Source organism: Grammomys surdaster, unplaced genomic scaffold, assembly GCF_004785775.1.
Source record: "Grammomys surdaster isolate TR1022 unplaced genomic scaffold, NIH_TR_1.0 320, whole genome shotgun sequence".
Lineage (NCBI taxonomy): Eukaryota > Metazoa > Chordata > Mammalia > Rodentia > Muridae > Grammomys > Grammomys surdaster.
The window spans coordinates 337969-346629 of NW_021604739.1; the positions used below are offsets into that span (position 1 = coordinate 337969).

Genomic DNA, 8661 nt, shown 5'->3' on the forward strand with positions numbered 1-8661 from the left:
AGATTCTCTCTTCTATCTCTTGTATTCGGTTGGTGATGGTTGCGTCTATGACTCCTGATCTCTTTCCTAGGTTTTCTATCTCCATGGTTGTCTCCCTTTGAGATTTCTTTATTGTTTCTATTTCCATTTTCAGATCCTGAATATTTTTGTTTAATTCCTTCTTTGTGTTTTCTTGCAGTTCTTTAAGGGATTTCTGTGTTTCCTCTTTAAGGGCTTCTACTTGTTTACTTGTAGTCCCCTGTATTTCTTTAGGGGAGTTATTTATGTCCTTCTTAAAATCCTCTATCATCATCATGAGAAGTGATTTTAATTCTGAATCCTGCTTTTCCAGTGTAATGGGGTGTCCAGGGCTTGCTATATTGGGAGAACTGGGTACTGATGATGCCAAGTAACTGGTTTCTGTTGGTTATGTTCTTGCGCTTGCCTTTCGCCATCTGGTTAACTCTAGTGTTACCTGCCCTCACTGTGTAAGACTGGAGTCTGTATTTCCAGTTATCTTGCTTGTGGCAGAGCTCCTCAGAGTCCAGATGTCTCTGTGGTCTTCTGATCCTAATCTCCTGGGTGGAAGAACACCTGGGACTCAGACCACTTCTGGGATCTGGAAATCTTTCTGCTCTGGGTGCAGTGATTCCTCTAGAATGCCTCAGGATACAATGTCCCCACAAGTGCAAACCAGCTAGGTGTCTGCTGCTCTGAGTGCAGTGGCTCCTCTGCTGATCTGAGTGCAGTGGCTCCTCTAGGATGGCTCAGGATTCAGTATCTCCACAGGAGCAGACCAGCTATGTGTCTGCTCCAGCCAAAAGGACCAGGTAGGGCCAAAAGGGAAGTGAAATTCCAGAGGGGTGGGGTTTGGTTAGCTGGTGGGTCCTGAGTGTCCCTGGCTCCCAGATGTAACTCTCGGGCATAGGGAGTGAGATGGGGTTCTTACTCACTGCTCTGAGTGCAGTCGCTCCTCTAGGATGGCTCAGGATTCAGTATCTTCACAGGAGAAGACCAGCTAGGTATCTGCCCCAGCCAAAAGGACGAGGCAGGGCTAACTGTGGCATCTTGTTGTGTTATTGTCATTATCTTTTTGTTTTGCTTTGATTTTTTTGTTTTTTGTTTTTGTTTTTTTACAAATATATAAAAGGCTTTATTTTCAGTAGAACAGGAATTTAATCAAACAAGCCAAACTCCATGTCATCATCTGACTCCTAGGACTCCTGCTTCTTCTAATCTTTCTTCTCTTTTACAGCAGGGGTAGAACCAGTAGCACGAGATGCAGAGCCCCCTGGGCAGCAGAAACAGCCACAGCCCCACCAGCTGTCACACTGGCCAGCTTGCCAACACCCTGAGGAATGATATCTTCAATGATTTTTCCATTCAGCTTACTGATGATCTTGTTGAACTCGTTGTGTCTCAATGCCCACACTGTCTAGTATTTTCTTGATGTCTTTGGCGATAGGAGAGGAGTTGCCCCTAGGGTGTCCAACAGATAAGAGGCAATATAGTGCATGTCAGCTGTGGTGAACAGACCTCATGGGTGCAACCTCAGTGGCATCAGGCAGTGAAAGTATAATTGCAATTATCTATTAGTAATGTTTCTTGACATAAGAAAGAAAATGATAATTTTGAGGATTCAAGGCCCTGGGTTTGTTATTATACTAAAGAATTTCTTCTCAATGAGATATTGAGCAGGTTGAATAGTGTGAGTTATTAAAAATGCTGTGTAAATGCTAAGTTTCTTTAACAATAGGATTTATTATATGGTGCTCAAAACAAAACACCACAGTAGTACTCACAGATGAAAATTAACTCTGTCCCTCTGCCTCCCACTCTCTCCCCATTTTCTTCTTTGTCTTCCTTCCCACCCCTCCAGGCATATGCCACCTATGATGCCCTGGTACAGATGGAGTACATGGAAATGGTAGTGAATGAAACTCTCAGATTATATCTAATAGGTGAAAGACTTGAGAGGGTTTGTAAGAATAATGTTGAAATCAATGGGGTGTTCATTCCCAAAGGGACTGTGGTGACGGTACACACCTTTACTCTTTGCAAGGACCTGAAGTGCTGGCTAGACCTTGGAGAATTTTGCCCTGAAAGGTACAAAGATATGGGAAAGAGAAGATATCCTGATCTAGACTAATTCAAGCATGATATGTTCTCTCTTCGTATTGAAGATATTTGTTGCAACAACAGTCTCTCTCTGTCTCTCTTTGTGTCTCTGTGTCTCTGTGTCTCTCTCTCTCTCTCTCTCTCTCTCTCTCTCTTTCTTTCTCTCTCTCTCTTTCTCTGCATTCCTGCTTCCCTACCTGTCTTTCTGTCTATCTGTTTGTCTATGTAAACTTTTAGGAATGTGTAGCAACTGCCATAATTTCCTTGGCACTATCTTTTTTTAATGCCTTGTGCTTTTCATTTATTTCAGGTTTTACTTGCCATTCCCATTAGCTGTCCCCATCACCTTTAGAGATATATACTAGCCACTAACATTGGACTTTCTCTTGTCAATATACATGTCTTAGAGGTTGTGGAATATCTGTTATGACCATAATATTTATTGAGGGAGTTAATGGGGGTTGGTCCATCCAAGATGACTTCTGTGTTTCCTCCTGTTTTATCAATTCCATCACCTGTAGCAGTTTGATTATAAAATCCCAAACAATTGATTATATTTATATTATATTCTTTTAATAATTAAACATGTATTATATGCCTATTTTGTATGAGGGACTACTACAAGTACTGATAAAATCCAAATATTAGTATATATCTACTATAGAGAATGTTTGACAAATGTTGAAGAGTAATCTATAGAAATAATATACACAACACTCTATTTTCTGTTTTTTTTTCTTTTTGTTTTTTTTTTTTTAAATAGGGGTTTCTTCATCAATCCAAGTCATTTATTTTGTTAGTTTCCATGATGGCTGGGATCATGGTACTGCTTTGGCTACAGAGCTAGGGATCTTGTCTGGGCAAAGCTGCTCTGTTGCACTTGGGATTCAGGAACAATAAGGCACAAGGTGAGGCCTTCATCAGGTAAGCACCAGAATAGGGAAAAGGATGTGCCCACTGTGCCAGAGTGCAGGGACTTGTGCCAACATCAGGTCCAGTGTGCTGAGGGGCGATACTGACTACACCTGCAGTTTGTAAATCCCTTAAGTGCACCTAGAGGCTCCAGGACAGGCTCCTTTCTGCCTGGTTGAACTCTGTGTTGCTCACTTTCCAGGAAACATGCTCCCTTCTGCTTTGGGGAAGTGGCTTCAGAGCCTCAGGTTCTAGCTGCAGCCCTGAGCTTCATTACCCCTGAAGGAAAGTGCAGACCAGGAAAAAGATGGACAGAGAGAGCCTAGGGAACAGCATACCACACAGCAGTGGCTTTTCCTTTGAGAGAGTATGGAGGCAGTAAGTGATGAATGAGCCTTCTGCAGGGCTGACTTGCCCGAGGTGGCCCAGGGAGTGTTACTTGACCAGATCAGATGGTCCACACAGTAAGAGGTTTGAGGGAGGGCATGGTATAGGCAAGAGGCTGGAAGGTGCCCTTAATATCTTTGAATAGAACTGGTAAGGTCTTTAGTGCTTTATTAGCTGTGAGTACCACACCTTGCAGAGATGAGCCCACTCAACCCCCTTCCTTGCTCAGGTGTGATTCAAGGCAGTGAGCCTTCAGTGTTTAAATACTGGAAAAGGAGGCGGGGGTGACCTTACATTCAGTAGAAACACTATTGTGCCCACCCACAGTTCCAAGGGTTTTGTGCATTCTCCATCTCTGCTGTTGGCTGAGAATCATGGATGTGCCCACTTTGATATTTTAATTCATTTTGTAGAAATATCAATGAAAAAAAATACAACTTGTGTTATCATTGAATCCAAAGGTTGTTGTTTCTTATCAAAAGCTCAGGTGAAGTTATTGTCTTCCTCTTGCGGGGCGGTTAGCTTGCATGTGGTTCCTGTTGGGTGGAGTTGTGATTCCAGCATGTCCGCCTCTCTAGGTGGCTGGAGTCTCACCTCTGGGGAGCAGAATCTCTGAAATTTGACAGAATTCCCTCCACGTGGCGACAAGTGGATGCTAGGCTGTGAGAAGCCACTTGGGGCTCTGCCTGGGTGTGGAGGGGTCACACCACGCAGGGCTGGGCAGATGCTGGGTTGAGAGGCTGGTCGGTGCTCCACCTGGGAGTGGGGAGATCTCAGTCTGAAGTTCTGTGGGGGCAGGGCTCTTGAGTGGAGCCGGAGGCCAGTGGTCTCTATTCCTGGGCTCCCAGATGCCACTGGGAGTTGTGGAAGAACAGAGATATGAGAGGAATGAGGGGCAAGAGGGAAGCCTGACAGCACCCCATGGGGGAGGAGACTCTTGCTGACTCGATTGGCTGACACAGCTACTCAGCTAGCTTGCTTGAATTGGTGGCCTCTGTGTCTGGAATGTAGAAAAGCTTTCCACGGAAGATTAGGTGGTGGCTCAATACTCAGAAACCCCCTCCATGGTTCTCCATACAGGCCCCAAAGACACAAAGAAGTCCATGGTGTTTAAAGGGTTTATTGTCATGGTGGAAAGTGAATGAATCTGGCTGTACCCACCTACCCTCAGGGCAGGCCTTTGGTTAAATGTCATTTGTAAGAAGGAGAGTCTGGGAAGGAATACTTAATTGGCTAGCCTTTTGGCTTACAGGTATCTCATTAATATGGAAATCTCTTGAGACTGAGGCCTGTAGTCAGGACCCCTAACTGTGGAGGGGCTGGTAGGGGCATTGCCCTATGTGACTGAAAGGTGCTGATCATATGGAGGTCTTAGATTGCGTGTCAGGAGTCTGGTGTCTGGGAGCGAAGGAAAATATACGCCATCCCTCATTGGCATGGATACCTGTTGGGTCTCTGGCTATCTCTAGCCAGTGCTCTACCAGAAACCAAGCCATCCTTTCAGGGTCCCACATCCTCTAGTCTGTCCTTTTGCCAAGGGCTTTCCAGTAGTATTTTGTACTGCAAAATTCATCCAAGTCAGCTCCACCTGCAAGTATTATTTTCATTCACTTCCCTTTGCCTACATTGTCCTCTGCCTTAGAGAGGACTCTTATTCATCCATCAAATCCAACTTTTAAAATTCCATCTAGTAGAATCCTTTCTCACCTCATTAAAAGATAGAAATAGACTCCTGGACAGCCTTTATTATGGCCAGGAAACAGTCCTATTTTTCTCTTTCCAAGAATATTGTTAGTTTTTACATGTGTTTTCAATACCAAGTTACAAGCTTATGCAAGGAATATTCTATCACTATCTTTCATGTCTGTCTAGCAGAATGCTTTAAGAAATGTGGCATCTAGAATATTCAGATGACATTTGTCTTCTCTGTGTTCATTTCCTATGAAGTGATCACTTCATATGTGAGGGTCATAAAAGCAAGAGTGTTAGTTAGACACAGTCTCCTTCCTGATATATGCATGGTGATCTGTCATGGAGCTGATTGCTCCCTCACTTGAAGCTAGAGAAGTGTCTCAAGAGTTGAGAGCTTACCATTTTTATCATCTGTCTGTGACATCTTTCTGTATCTGTATTCCTATCAGGGTTTTGCATAATCCCTAGTAACTCATTCCTACAATTGTGAACATACACAAACACACACATACTCTGGGAAGGATTAGAAGGTGTGGTCATATTGGAAGAGGTATGTCACTGGAGGTATATTTGGAGGTGTCAAAATTTCTCATCATGTAAGCTGCTTCCAGGTACTGTTAAAGTATCATGTGCTGCCTACCTGCTGCCATGTTCCCTGCCATGATGGTCATGGACTAACACTCTTAAAATTTTAAGCAAGCCCTTGATAAACTCTTTCTTTTATAGGTTGCATTGATTATGGTGTCCCTTCACAGCAATAGCAAAATGACAGCAGTAATGCCTATTAATTATGTTCTATAAAGCAAATGTGAACGGAAATTAAGTATTGCTTCAATTGGAACTAGAGATGTGGCTCAGTTGGTAGAAGGCTTGCTTAATGTGGGTGAGGCACTGCATCTGATCTGGGTGCTCCATAATACTAGTTGTGATTCATGTCTAAAATCTCAACACTTGATGAGTAAGAGCAGAAGGATTAGAAGTTCAAGGTCACCACAGGTTACATAGTAAATTAGAGAACAGCTCAGTGGGATACATGGGGGAAAGGCTAAGTAAATGTCTCCGTTGGTAAACAGTCTGTCATGTAAGTCATGTAAGTCTTGCAGTGTTGGTAGAAGAAGTGGTTGGTCTGTGAACCTAGTATATGTATCTGAAAAGACCAATACTCTTCTATCTGGGCAAAAAGAAAGCAAGTATAGAGAACATAATATTTAGATGGGATAACAGATATAGGGATGGTGGTAATTTGGATTGGTTCTTGGCATCCGGCTATGGAGCTGTTTCCTGACCCTGTTTGGAAAGACTGTTTGTTATCTGTAGGTGTCTCTTGAACCTCATACATCCAGATGTAAGGGCTGACCTGGATAAAGACAAACAGCAGGGGGAGGATGAGAAACACATGTCTAGTCCAGTGAGGTTGAGCTCAGCTGCTGGAGTGGAGTCTCATTTTCTGGGTTTGAGGACAAGGTGGGTGATCTAGATATCCTCTGGAGCTTAATAGAGCACGGTCCTGTTAGGGTTGATGTGTATGAAGAAGAGTCGATTTCAGGTGGAGGGATGAAAGGCTTGATGTGAGATAAGTGGACCCAATGAGGGAGTCCTTCAAGTTTAGCAGCTGTAGGGGTCACGAGGATTACCTTAAAAGGGTCCTGCCATTTGGAAAAGAGGAGTGAGGGTCGATCATCTGGAGGGGAGAGAAGGGCTTGGTCTCTGATGTTGAGAGGCAGTGGACAGGAGACAGTGTGTGGTCGAGGTAGATGGCGGTCAGCAAAGTTCCACAAGAGAGAATGGAGGTGGCAAAGTAATGGGGTGAGCAGATGGTCTGGGAGGAGGGAACATTTAGGTGAAAGACCTGGAGTTAGGACTGGACATCCATACATGAGTTCAAAGGGTAAGATGAGGAGAGGTGGCTTGAGAAGGGCTCATAGCCTGAAAACAGCCAGAGGTAGAAGTTTTACCCAGTCAAGGTGAAGTGCCTGTGACAACTTCACAAGAGTGGTTTTTAAAGGGTGGTTAGTTCTCTCTACCTTACCTGAAGATTAAGGGTAGTAGGGAATATGAAAATACCAGGGGATGTCTAGGGCCTTCGATAGAATTTGAGAAACTTGGGAAGTAAATTCAGGCCCATTGTCTGACTGGAGGGAGGCAGGGACACCAAATCAGGGGATGATCTCTCTGAGGAGGAGATCAGAGACTGTCTGAGCCCTTTTGTTGGTTGTGGGAAAAGCCTCTTCCTACCCTGAGAAGGTGTCCACCAAGACCAGGAGGTACTTGACACGTTTTACATCAGGCATGTTGTAGGAAGCCGCGTTTGCACTGGCAGAATCCGCCATTGCAAGATGGCGATGGCGACCGGGATTCTTCCTAGTAAACAAGTAAATTGTGCATGTGCCATGGTAAAAGCCCGCCAAAGTTAAAGCCCATCCCACGGCATTTTGGCGCGAAACGAGTAAGCAGCCAATCAGAGGTGAATACACCGCTCTAAGGGTATATAAGCAGTGCTTTCCCGGGCCTGGGGGTCTTCCACCATTTTGTTTTTGGGAATAAACGTGTTCCTACGGAAGGATCCTGATGTGTGTCCACGTGTCTTCCTTGCTGGCGAGGTGGGCGCGCTTCACAGCATGTGGGTAAAGTCAAGTTGCCAGACAGTTCCAGGAAGGGAACCTCTAGCCTAATAGGTAGGAAAGGTGTGGTATGATACCTTGAGTTGGGATCTGACATCTGACAGATTTTGCAAGAAGCAGTGATAGATTTTAGGAACATCATGGAAAGTTAGGCTGTAAGACTGAGAGATGTATTGGAACGCTTTGATGAAGGCAGATGAGTTAGAGGTGTAGGATCCCAGTCTGCTCTCTATTTGAGAGAGTTTATTCAGTGAGAAAGGGACATATACCCTGACCAGGCCATCAACGCCAACCACTTCCCTTAGGGGAAGAATAGACGCTGGTTTTGGTGTTTCTGGAGGAGAAGGAGTTGGACTCTTGGCCTTGGAATGCGTGATAGGAGGTGTGAAGGTTGGTGCCAACGCAGGGCAGTTAGGATGGTCTGCAGTTGACACAGAAGGAGGGGAAGGGTCTGGGGAGGTCAAGGCAGTGGACTCTGAGGCACCCTGGTGAGAAGAAACCGAGGTAGCAGTTTGGGTTTTCGGTGGCATTGAAACAGGCCTTCGACAGAGGGGAGGATGTTCATCAGCTGGGTCCAAAGGTGTGTGGTCATCTGGGGGTTGGGCAGGTGTCATGGCTAAGAGAACCTTGGGTTGGGAGCAGGTAGAGCACGTGGAGGGGGTATAACAGAGGTAAATGAATGCTCAGACATAAGGGACTTCTTTCCATTTACCAGACTGCTGGCAGTATGTGTTAAGACTCCTTAAAATAATTGGGTCTAGGGTGCCATTAAGTGGCCATGTTAGCCCATTACCTAAAGGGTACTGAATCCAGACTGTATTGCAAAGGCATATTAATTTGGATGGCTTCAACTCAGGCATTAATCTTAAAGATTTGAGAGTTTTCAGTAGACATCCCAGTGGGGTGTCTGAGGGTACTGATGAAGTTGATGTGCCCATTGGATGATCTTAGC

The 8661-nt window shown here is 44.8% G+C and overlaps 1 pseudogene; it reads right to left on the reverse strand.

The window, feature by feature from the left end:
• Window positions 1-1154: 1154 nt before the first annotated feature.
• On the reverse strand, window positions 1155-1495 carry LOC114629904 (annotated as a pseudogene).
• Between the last annotated feature and the right edge of the window lie 7166 nt (window positions 1496-8661).